General features: G+C 37.8%; 1 long non-coding RNA gene across 1 annotated transcript in view; it reads right to left on the reverse strand.

The window, feature by feature from the left end:
• Positions 1-1,133: 1,133 nt before the first annotated feature.
• Positions 1,134-12,950, reverse strand: part of LOC129496310 (uncharacterized) — a 46,357-nt gene continuing 34,540 nt past the window's right edge. Inside the window, exons 5-6 of the long non-coding RNA XR_008661705.1 lie at positions 8,149-8,354; positions 1,134-1,815 (exon numbers count right to left, since the gene is read on the reverse strand). This is a non-coding gene — a long non-coding RNA (uncharacterized LOC129496310). The remainder of the gene's footprint in view (positions 1,816-8,148; positions 8,355-12,950) is intronic.

Below are 12,950 nucleotides of genomic sequence, written 5' to 3' on the forward strand. Positions count from 1 at the left end.
CATGTGAATTGCACATGTTAATGATGACAGCCCAGATTTTTGCAGACAAATCTGCATTCAGTTTATACAGTGTTCCTATAGTCTTTACTATATTTAGCAGATTTTAGAGATAGGAGTCATTGTTTAACATAAGGTCAGGATTGAGGTTTGGGTATGAAGAAATGAAAGTTAAAATAATATCTTTCCCATCTGTTTTTATTCCGATCTCATTGTATTTATAGACCTCCATAGGAATGGAAAAGCAACATACCGAGGCATTGCTCAAATAATCCTTTTATGTGTGAATGCTCCTCCAGTTGAGAGGTTCTATAAAGTACATTCCTGTTTTTTTCTGTTTGTACCTGCGACCAGCCTGAAGACACTTCCAGAAATGAGCCTCTTCCTGTTTCCAAGGCCTGCCTTATACTTGGCCTCAACCTGCTCCCACCTCCTAGAATGCTATACCGTTCACTCATGTTCCAAATTACATTATAAGGTTTTATTTCATCAGAAACATTATCCTGACTTCCTTTTAACAATCTTGTCTTGAAATGCAATACAATGCAGAATATTATATTATTGAAAATGATGCTTACCCAACTGCTTAACTCTTGGGAGAAAAAAATCAAGTTAGACCTTTATTTCACATGACATGCTAAAATAAATTCAAGTGGATAAAAGCATTGAATATGAGTCCATCAAAACATAAAAATACTAGAAGGAAAGAGAGGTAAGTTTTTTCTGATATATGGCTCAGAAAGTCCTTGCTAGGAAAGGTTAAAATCAACTGAAAAAAATTGTAAAGGAAAATATTGAACTGACTACATAAACAGCAAAATCTATTTGTATGTAAAATTATTAATAAAATGAGTAAACAATGAATTAAAAATAGTTGTGAAAATATCAATAAAACTAATATTTTATATAGAAAACTTATTTAAATCATTAGGAAAATTGTAATATTTCTATAAAAAAAACTCTTATCCAAAAAAATGAATTAGCAATTTGTAAAAGAAGCCAATTTATAAGTGGCTATTTTATTTTTCTCTTTTTTCATATTTAAAAATTTATTTTTAGAGTAGTTTTAGGAAATTTTAATTTTAGCAAAATTAAGAAGGTACAGTGAGTTCCCATATATGCACTCTCCCCCAACATTCAAAGCCTCTATAAATGGCTATTTAAAAATGTTGAGGTTTCCCCCTTATCAGCAGTGGAACTAATAAGAATGAAGGCAAGAGTAAGATCTGATTTTTTTTTTTTAATGACTTGTCAATTTGATAGAGAATAACTGCCTGGTATTGGGGAAGAGGCAGCAAGAAATGCCTTCCTTTATTTGTAGGAGAACAAACTGGTCAAAATCTTCTGGAAGTCATTTTGACAAAATGTATCAAATGCCTTTAAAATATTCATGTGTTTTGACAGATTAATTCATCTACTAGGAACTTATATTATGAACCACACACAAATGTATGTATTAGAATGTTATATTATTTACAATAATTTCTAACAAATCACAAGTAACCTTTAGGTCCAACATTAGTGGAGTAGTCAAGGAAATTAGGGAGCAATCATATAAAAGACTATTACGTAGTCATTAAAAAAATATTTGGGAAATATTTCAAATGACACAGAAAAATGTTTTTGATGTCATAATAGCTACAGTGTTCCGCAGCAGTACAAAATGTATTTCAGCCATGGAAAATTCATTTTTAGTGAGTAGAATAAAACATAAAAATTGTACCTTTCAGTAACGGGATTATGGTTGATTGTTATTTATTCTTTATACTTTCTGAACTTCTCTGCACAGAGAAAGAATCAACAAATTGAAAAGGCGATCTATGGAATAAGAGAAAATATTTGCAAACCATATATGTGATAAAGGGTTAATATCTAAAATATAAGGAATTCATACAATTTAATAAAAACAAATAATCTGATTTTAAAAGGGATAGAGGATCTGAATAGACATTTTTCCAAAGAAGATATGCAAATGGCCAACAGACAAATGAAAAGATGCTCAATATGACTCATCACCAGGGAAATGCAAGTCAAAACCACAAGGACTTATCACCTCACACCTTATCAGAATGACTGTTATAAAAAAAGATAAGAGATAACAAGTGCTGATAAGGATGTAGAGGAAAGGGAACCTTTGCACACTGTTGGTGGGAATGTAAATCAGTACAGCCACTATGGAAAACATGGAGGTTCCCCTAAATACACATATGTGTACACAAACACAATGGAATATTGTTCAGCCACAAAAAAAAAAAAAAGGAAATGCTGCTACTTAAAACAACAAGGGATAGACTTCAAGGGCATTACGGTAAGTAAAATAAGTCAAACAGAAAAAAGACAAAATCTATCTGATGTCATTTATATAATCTAAAAAATGTCAAGCTTATAAAAACAGAGATGAAAACAGTGATTACCAGGGGCTGGAAGGTAGGGGAAATGGGAAAAATGTTGGTTGGAGGGTTCTAACTTCTAGTTAGAAGATGAATAAGTTCTAGGGACCAAATGTACAACATGGTGACTATAGTTAACAAAATTGTATTATATACTTGGAAGTTGCTAAAAAAGTAGATCTTAAATGTTCTCATTACATTCCCACAATATAATTGTGTGACCCAATGGAAGTATTTATTAACCTTACTATGGTAACCATTTTTGTAATATATATGGATATCCAATCATCACATTGTACATCCTCAATTTACATAATGTTATATGTCAACTATATCTTAATAAAGCTGGAAAAAATAAAAATATGAAAAATTATTATATTCTTAGTGGAAAAGTAGAATTCAAAATTTTAAGTACAGTATATTTATGCTTAGGTAAAAATAAATCTTATTCACAGGAGTAAAGATAAAAATTACCTAAATGAGAGGCTCAGTTGGCTCAGTTGGTTAAGCATCTGGCTCTTGATTTCAGCTCAGGTCATGATCTCAGGGTAGTGAGATTGAACCATACATCAGTTTCCACAATGGGTTCCACACTGGTTCCACTCTTTCTCACTCTCTCCCTCTGCCCCATCCTTGCTTTCTCTTTCTCTCTTTCTCTTTCTCTTTCTCTTTCTCTTTCTCTCTCCCTCTCTTTCTCTCTTTCTCTCTCTCTAAAAAAAAAAAAAAAAAGGCCCAAATACCCCTAAATGTGACTGTAGTTCAGTTTGGGGGTGAGACCACACATGGCTTTTTTTCTCTTTTCCATTTGGATCAAAATGTATTGATGAATTTTTATAGTTTAAAAATATTATCAGCCATTTGTCAAATAATTCATGCAACAAATACTGATTTCATAACCACTGTGTGCCGGCTAGGCCCTATGTATGCCATTGCTGGAGATTCCAAAATTGTTATGACAGAGTTTTTGCTCTCAAGGAAATCATAGCCTAGTATAGAAAGAAGAATAAGATGAAGAAGAAAACATAAAATTAAAATATCTAATCATGGGGTGCCTAGGTGGCTCAGTCAGTTAAGCGTCTGCCTTCAGCTCAGATCATGATCCTGGGGTCCTGGGTTTGAGCCCCGCCTCGTACTCCCTGCTCTGTGGGGAGTCTGCTCCTCCCTCTCCCTCTGTTCTACCCCACTAGAACTCTCTCTTTCTCAAATAAATAAATAAAATCTTTAAAAAAATGTCTAATTGTAAGTTCCATAATAGAAGAAGGTACTGGCTACTACTATATTGGTGCTTTTGGACCCCAGAAGTAGGGCAACTAATTCAGGCTGGCTTGGAGAAGAAGAGGCAGCAGGGGCATATATCACATGAGGGTCACCAAATAATGGCATGCCATGATGAAAGGTTTAAGAGGCGGTTAAGTTTATCACATAGTCAGATGGTAATATCTTAATAAGGGTGACTGTCACATGAAATGCTTTTTTTTTTTTTACATGAAATGCTTTTAAAAGAGGATTCTAGGATGACCTGTAGGCTTCTGGCTTAAAGGTGCTGGTATCCTTTAAAAAGACAGGAATGCCACTTTGGGACAAGATGCTATCCCCAGTCTTGGTCACGTTGAGTTTGGTGTACCTGTGGCTCTACTAATGGGGGTGTCTTGTGATACATAAGAGTTTGGGAGACAGGGATCCCTGGGTGGCGCAGCGGTTTGGCGCCTGCCTTTGGCCCAGGGCGCGATCCTGGAGACCCGAGATCGAATCCCACATCGGGCTCCCAGTGCATGGAGCCTGCTTCTCCCTCTGCCTATGTCTCTGCCTCTCTCTCTCTCTCTCTGTGACTATCATAAATAAATAAATAAATAAATAGATAAATAAATAAATAAATAAATAAATAAGAGTTTGGGAGACAAAAGCAAAGATCTTAGTTGTGTGACTTTGGATAAAGAACCGAGAGAGGATGTAGAGAGGGAGAAATGGAGCCAAGAACCTGGGACAGTGCTCAGAGGAAAACACACATTTAAAGAGACACTGAAGAAGAATCCATCAAGAGACAAAAATCAAGAGTGAGTGAGTCCCAGAAGCCAAATGAGGGAGAGAGCTGTGATTCAAGGTTCTGAGTACTACAGAGAGTTCCAAAGAACAAGAGCTGAAGTGCCAGGGTAGTAGCCAGACATCCTGTCCAATCTGTGTATGAAGGGAGAGCAAAGTAGGAAGGGGAGCTGGGAAGATGGGGGAGAAGATGGGAGTTGGGGAGCAATAGCACTGTTAAGGCATTGCTAAGGTCCAGGAGTACGTTACTAATATCCAGAGGAAACCCACATGTACCAGATGTTGGAGTCTTGCTATAAAGGCAAGTAAGACATGTATCCCTGCCCTTACTGAATTTAAGATGTTATGGGAGACAGGCAACACCCAAATAACTAACTAAAGAATAACTACTTTTCTTAAACTCCTTTCAAACTTGACTCATGGTCACAGAATGTAATATGTCAGGTCAGATGGCTCTCAGCAATACATGCCTGGCCATCTGAAACCTGAGCTGAGGGCCCAACCAAGCTCAGATAGTGTCATTATCACAGAGGTTCTTGTCCTCTGTTACATTCAGTTGCACTTCAACAGTTCTGCTGCTAGACTCATTAAATGCTTTAAATGCTCTCTATTCCCAGTCACCCGAAACCCCTGCCAGGGCAATATTGTCACCCGAGAGCCTCTCATACATGTATCTGTCCCAACAGAAAAGCAATGTCTATTCAGAGGACAAATAGACACAGATTTGCTCCCTTCAGGTATGTAAGCCACCTAGTTCCTTGCATGCTCCTTCGGTCTTGACATTGTTTCTAGTATATGTTTTGTCTCCCCGTGTGAACTGTTGACCCTTGTAAAACTGGGAGATTGAGTCTGGTTTTTCATATGCCCCAGAGATTCCAGTGCTCAGTACTTTCTACAGCCTGTGCCCCTTCCTCCTTTCTTTCTACTTTGAATCTGCACATGATGTATGAAACTGAAAGGGTGATCTCGCGACCAAGAGGTGACAAACACAAGGGGAAGGTCAAAAGCATCACCAAGTTTCTAACCATGACATCATCAAGCTTCTGAATCAATGCCAACAGCCAGCTAATACAATAATTTATGAGAGAAAAAATGCTTTTTGGCCTAAGCCACTTGTAAATTGAGTTTTCTGTTTCCTGCAACTATATGTCATCTACCCAGCATCCACTCTCCCAGTTCCTCATGAGCAGAATCCTGACTTTGTTTTTTTTAAATAATAAATTTATTTTTTATTGGTGTTCAATTTGCCAACATACAGAATAACACCCAGTGCTCATCCCGTCAAGTGCCCCCCTCAGTGCCCATCACCCATTCACCCCCACCCCCCGCCCTCCTCCCCTTCCACCACCCCTAGTTCGTTTCCCAGAGTTAGGAGTCTTTATGTTCCATCTCCCTTTCTGATATTTCCTACCCATTTCTTCTCCCTTCCCTTCTATTCCCTTTCACTATTATTTATATTCCCCAAATGAATGAGAACATATAATGTTTGTCCTTCAGAATCCTGACTTTGTTCAGGTATCTTCCCTTCCTCCACTTTGCTAGGTGCCTCAGGTGATGCCAATTCCAGCTCCGGTTCCAGGGGTGGCACTGATTGGTCAAGTGTAATCCCATTACCTTTGCAGTGTTAAGGAATCAGTGAGGCATGGTGGGGGGTGGGGTGTGTGTGTGTGTGTGTGCGCGCGCTGAAATCCGTTTGGAGCTTCTGAGACCGATGAGTAAGAGGAATCTGTCTCTCTCCTTCTGGGGAATATTGCTGTGACATATTACAGTCACCTTGCTGCTCCCCTGAAGATGATGCCAACACAAATCTTGTTATCTTGTGGGGCAGCAAAGACACAAAGATAACCTAGGTCTTTGTGGACATCATTACCCCCCTGCCCAAACCAACTGGCTTAGAAGGCTGCCTAAGCCTTGAGCTTCCATGCTGTCACAATGTGAATTTCTTCATTATTTCATGTAGTTTGAAATGGGTTTTTTTTCTACTTCTCCTGAAAGCACCTTTGCAGATAATGAGGAGATTTTTTTAAAGTTCAGTTTGTGAGGAACTAACTCCAGCGTTTTATCAGAAAAGGTACATCAAGCATCAATGCCTGTGTATTTAGCATTTTCAAATGCTGAACAATATCAGTTTCCTCCTTCGTGAAAGTAAAAACTTTAGATATAGTCAAGGATCTAGCTCAACATGTGTCCTGAAGCAAATGTTAATTTTATACTGGTCAATCTGACCCAGCCAGAAGAGCGCTCTGATTTATTAAATTTGTGCCTCAAGGAAGATAGAGAAATCGATCCAATAATAGACTATCTTCCTTGATGGAGTTTTAGGGGGAAATGAGCCAATGAGAAATAACATTCTCTCTTCTGATAAGACTTGAGGAAAAGATACGAGTGATTCATCATTGGAGCTGGGGCTGGTACAGATGGTGTTTCCCTGACCCCTAACATTTCAGTCCCCTCTGGAACTATAAAGATAAGGACTCCAGGGAATGATCTGTGGTTGGTGTAATTAGCACTAATTAATTAATTAACACAAATAATTAATACTATGTCTCAGAATCATTTCATCCCACGGAGAGGAATGCCTTGAAACCTGCAAGCTTCATACAGGGGGCACGGGGCTTGGCATATAAAAGGCACTAGAGATGATGTGTAAGTGGATGAACGAAGGAAGCTAAGGCAGGTAGGACTGTTTCTATAGTTTCTTCTCTCCCTACTACATTAGTCCAGTAAATCATCCTCTTTTTCTTGTTTAGATGTTCATTGATGAATATAGCTGAACTATGCAGGTGGTTTAGGGAGACTCAGAGTAGCTTGTCTGAGGTCACTGAGCTATTCCAGAAGCATTCTACAGCACACTGCCTCAACCCCTGGGCCAAAACCTTAAGCTCAGAACTTTTTAGAAGCTGTGGGCTAGAGGAGGGCTCTGGGTGCTTAGGCACTCTGGGTTTAAACACACACTACTGGCCCCAGTCCCCAAGTCTGTCATGCTCTTCTGAGAAGATGGCTGCATGAGGCTGTCACCATTGCCATGACAAATCCTTCAAAAATGCTCTTGGAATGTTCCAGGAATATAGCCACGTCCCTCACCCACTCAGGGTGAGATAATCTGGAGACTATGTTCCCAGACAAAGGTATCAAATGTCCACCTTTCTTTTGAGGCTCTTTAGAAGATATGTCTTCCTAAAAGGCTTAGATCTTATAGTTATTTGAATGCAGATTTCCCCCACTACCTGAAAGTAGATCATCCCTATGAAAGCTTTCATAAGCACAAATGGAGTAAAGTGAAGAAGGAAGGAGCAGTTACCATTAATTTACATGAAAACATTTTTAAGCATTCTCAGACCCCAAAAATAACCTCTCTTAGGCTTTTCTGATACTTTAAGATACATCTTGCTAACCGACTCATGAAACAAATTGAAATAAAGCCCAGATGCTCAGAGGCAAAGTTCGAAGCTCTGGCAGCTGAGATGCTGAGTGTACTTCTCCGGAAGGAGCAGGTGGGGGGCCCCTGTCTCTGCTCCAGGCCATCAGCCTCTGTAAGGGGGATTGAAAAACAAGCACCAGACACACTCTTTTCACTTTTCAACTTTTTTTTTTTTTTTTTTTGGTAAAAATGAAAATCCTCTTTGGATTTCTTTCAGTTAGTAAAAACAGGTACCAATATAGGTCTTTAGTAACAGCAAAGTGGAATAACGTGAACTTTCAAAATGTGGAGGATACTTACCTCACATTTGCTTAATAAGCAGAACCATGGGGCACCTGGATGGCTCAGTCAGTTTAGCATCTGCCATTGGCTCAAGTCTTGGTCCTGGGATCCTGTGATTGAGCCCCGCATTAGGCTCCCTGCTCAGTGGAGGCCTGCTTCTCCCTCTCCTCCCCACTTATGCTCTCTGCTGCTATCTCTGTCTCTCTCTCCCAAATAAATAAAACCTAAAAAAAAAAAAAAAAAAAAAAAGCAGAACTATAATCAGACATGTATTCCCAATTTCAGCCCTGAGGGACTGAATAGTTTTACCTGTTCTAATATAACTGTAACTTCTGTGAATGCCCATGATCTAGCACGGTGAAACCTCACATATTGCTCAATACAATTTGTGGAATTAATGAATAAATTTTGTGGATAGCTACAGTGGAAATAGACATAGGAGATTCTTTCCTAATATCTAAGAACCTCACACTTAAAGCAATATATCTGGCAGGCAGTTTAGCTGACAAATTGGATAAGAAATAACATCATGGGAGGGAGGATCTGAATGCTGAAACTGGAAGGGTTTTCTATCTTGCATCTCATAAACATATATTACATTTGTTGTTTATCCTATGAGTTATTGGCATTGTATTAGGTGCTATACATATGACATCGCATTTTATTCTCACAATGACCTCATACAGTGGATACTATGGTGGTAGATATCATAATTAAAAATAGTTGGATTATAATTAATATAGAAATGTCTAGTTTTTTTTAGGGTTAAAGATTCTTTTGGTAGGTGAAATTTGCTGGCAAATTCTTGTTCTGAAGGTGAGGAAAGTCAGGACCGAGGGGACGAAGCCATTTTCCTATAGTCACATGGCTAGAAGTGGTTTATGCACATGCTTGGCCACTTATCCCATTAGAGGGATAAGAAACTGATCGGATCTCAAAGAGGCTGGGATGCCTGGGTGGCTCAGCGACTGAGTATCTGCCTTCAGCTTAGGGCGTGGTCGAAGAGTCCCAGGATCAAGTTCCACATCGGGCCTCCTTTAGGAGCCTAGGCCTCCTTTTTCCCTCTGCCTATGTCTCTGCCTCTCTGTGTCTCTCATGAATAAATAAAATCTTTAAAAAAATCTGAAAGGGGCTGCAAGAATAGAGAGAATTTTGAGTCAGGTGGACACTGAAAATATTTCAAAGCTGTAAAGAACTCTGGGCACTACTAAAACCTGTCTTGGGATGGGTTTGGCTGATATTTTGTCCACTTCCAATGAGAAATTTTCAACTCTTTCCCTGTTAAAAAATATCTGTCACGCTTTAATCCGAGTCATCAGTAACACTAGACTTGTGTATGAAGAAAAACGCCAAGGAAGAGGGATGGAAGTTAAATGCTTCCTTTGAACCACAGTGCTATCATGAGGACAATCTGGTTTAATCTTCACAACACAGATACCCACTCTGCTCCACAGGTTCACTCACAGGACTTGTGTGTCTTGAACTCTGTGCTGGGACTTTCTCTTCCTCCCAGAGGGCCCTTCAGTACTACCACCATCAGCCTAAATCCTGCTTTTCCACTAATGTTAGCTCAAAGCTACTCACCATTCCAGCCTGCAGTGACAATTCCAACTGCTAGCACTTACTGAGCCCTTACTGTATGCCAGGCCCTGTGATAAATATTTTAATTATTTTTTTTACAGATTTTATTTATTTATTCATGAGAGACACACAGAGAGGTAGAGACATAGGCAAAGGGAGAAGCAGGTTCTCTGTGGGGAACCTGATGCAAGACTCGATCCCAGGACCTCCGGATCACACCCTAAGCCAAAGGCAGACACTCAACCACTGAGCCACCCAGATTCCCCTAAACACTTTAATTATTATTTAACTGCCACAATAATGCTATGTAGAAGGAACTACTGTTAGTTTACCAATGATAAAGCCAAGTCACAGAGCAGGTAAATAACATCCTGTGGTCATAAAGCAAGGAAGTTGCAGAAGAGTCATCTCTTTTTACTTGTTGGTCAACCATATGTTTCAAAAATCTATTTGATATGGGGACATTTAAAATAGCCCCTGGTGTTTTATTTCTGAGGTGGTTGTCTTCGAGACACTAGAGTGCCTAGATTCAAGGAAATGCACCCACTCACAGTAACTAGTTGAGTAAATCTCACATGAATAAACTGCCTTTTGGAAATTTCTGTTTTCAAGGTGTGTGTTCATCCTACTGCATCCTTATTTTTTTGGTACTTGACTAATACCCTAATTCCTCAACAGAGCTTTTGGATGCAACTTAATAGCTGTGGAATGGTTTTAGTTTTATCACAATAGGTAGTTGTGATGCTCTGAAAAAGAATTTTTAAATGTAAGATATGGTTTTATAAATAAAAAATTAAAATCATGATTTTAAAGAATATCTAATGACATAAGCTCATGATATAGTTAATAAGAGCATGGCATAATGCCAAATATATAATATCCACCCATAATTTAAACTTAAAATATTCACCTATAGATACATATTTTAAAAACCTGGAAATAAATGTTAAGAGTGGTTAACTCTAGATGATAGAGTAATAGTGTTTTTCATTTTCTTCTTTATGCTTTATTTTCCAGATTTCTACAATGACATGAATTGCTTTCATAATCAGAAAACAACAACAGAAAAGCATTCTCTATCAAAAGGAACTAAGGCACTTTAAGGGAAATGTCTGAGTTCATGTCTAAGGCAGGAAAAGTACAAGGTGAGGCTTGACATATTTTTTCAGAAAGAAAGGAAATGCTCAAAAGCTAATGGGATTGTGTCAAAAGGTTTCAAGAACCAGATCAAAGGGCTCCCACTAGCCAAAGTCAGAACAATTAGAGCATCAGAAATAATGAGTATCACTAAGGGCAACACACTGAATAATAGTGAGAGAAAAAAAGAGAAAGGGAAAAGAAAGGAGAAGAGACAAGATAAATGTTATAATGATCATAAAGATGGTTATAAACACCATCTCACAACCGCCAATGTAATCATTAATTAAGGCAAGAATAATCAACAGATGCTAAATCTATCAGGTGAAAGGTTTCTGGGAGACTAGATAATGTCACTGTACAAACAATTTATTTACTGCAAAGGGAAAGATTCCTTCTTTTAGCAAGGAAGAAATTTGGCAGATCCTACCCTAGCCAAAAGATCAAACTTCACATCACTAAAAGTGGAGCAATCTGACAGCATGTGCCTTCTGATATGATGCAACATGAAATTCACAACATCTCTGAAGTATTCTTGGCAAAAATATTTAACCTGAATCCAATCAAGTTCTAGATTTGAATCGAGGAGAAAGAGAAAACATGAGCAAACAATAAGACAAATTCAGAATGTGATATGCCTTGTAAGACAATTGTCTTAGATTCTTCAAAATGATGGTGTAATAAAAAGAGTAGCATTGCCCTTTCTCATATTTAACATGTCTTGGTCTTTTAGAGCAGTTTTAGGTTTACAGAAAAATTGAACACAAAGCATAGAATTCTCATTTAACCTCTCCTAATCCCTGCAATTTCTTTTTTCTTTTTTTAAATTTCTTTTATTATTAACATCTTGCATTTAGTTTCTCATATTTGCTGCAATTAACCAATATTAATACATTATTATTAATTAAAGTCCATAGTCTACATTAGGGTTCACTATTTGCATTGCACAGTCTATGGGTTTTGACAAGTGTATACTGTCATGCATCTGCCATTATAGTATCATACAGAATAAGCTTCACTGTCCCCCAAGATTCTCTGTGCTCCATCTATTCATCCCTCTCCCAACCCATTCACCCCATGGCAACCACTGATCTTTTTACTGTTTCCATAGTTTTGCCTTCTCCAGAATGTCAGAGTTAGAATCACACACTATTTAACCTTTTCAGACCAACTTCTTTCACTTAGCAATATGCATTTAAGCTGGGATTACTCTGAAAAGTGATCAAATAGAGTAACACATGAACTTACATTAGATCCTAATTTTTAAAAAGGGGGATATAAAAGACATTCCTGGGATAATTGGGGTAATTTTAATATGGAAAGGATAATGGGTGAAATTGGGGGAATTATTAATCATTGCTCAGATATGATCACGCCTTTTTGGTTAAATCTAAAAAACGTCCTTATTCTTAGGAAATGAAGCTAAAACACTTAGACATTAAATATTCTGATGTCTGTATTTATTCACAAGTGCTACAACACATATGTATGTGTTTGTATGTGTATGTTTGTATATATGATTGTATATATCTGAAGAGTGTTTGAGAGAGACAGAGAGAAAGAGAGTCTTTTGCAAAATAGCACTATTCCTAAAACTAGAAAGATAGAGGTACTACTATCACTTAAGCTTCTGTATCTGTTTGACATTTACCCCTTAAATATTGAAGAATTTGCCTGCCTTTGCTACAAAGTCTCTTTTGGTTTAGTTCTGCCAGAATCATTAGCTGTGTTCCCTCACTATGACTCGAAATCAATAGGGCTCCTCACTTAGTATGAATTTGAGGCTCAGATGCCTGTGGTTAGTGCTCCCAGTAAGTGTATTAGTGGATAATCAGTTGTTTCCAATTATTTACTATTACAAAATAATATAGCAATGAAAGTTCTTGTATATATATATTTGTCGGCATTTTGTGTAAGAGTTTTTCTAATGTATTATTCTTAAGGGTTGTATTGCTAGCTAGATGAAAGGTATGTACATCTTCAAACTTACTGGATATTACCAATGGATTCTCCAGAGGGAATTAATTTTATCTCAATGAGATGAAATGAATGAGAGTTTCTATTTCTTTTCCATCATTCATTCTCCCATTTATTTATTCAGT

Source organism: Nyctereutes procyonoides, unplaced genomic scaffold, assembly GCF_905146905.1.
Source record: "Nyctereutes procyonoides isolate TBG_1078 unplaced genomic scaffold, NYPRO_anot_genome, whole genome shotgun sequence".
In the NCBI taxonomy this organism is placed as follows: Eukaryota; Metazoa; Chordata; class Mammalia; order Carnivora; family Canidae; genus Nyctereutes; species Nyctereutes procyonoides.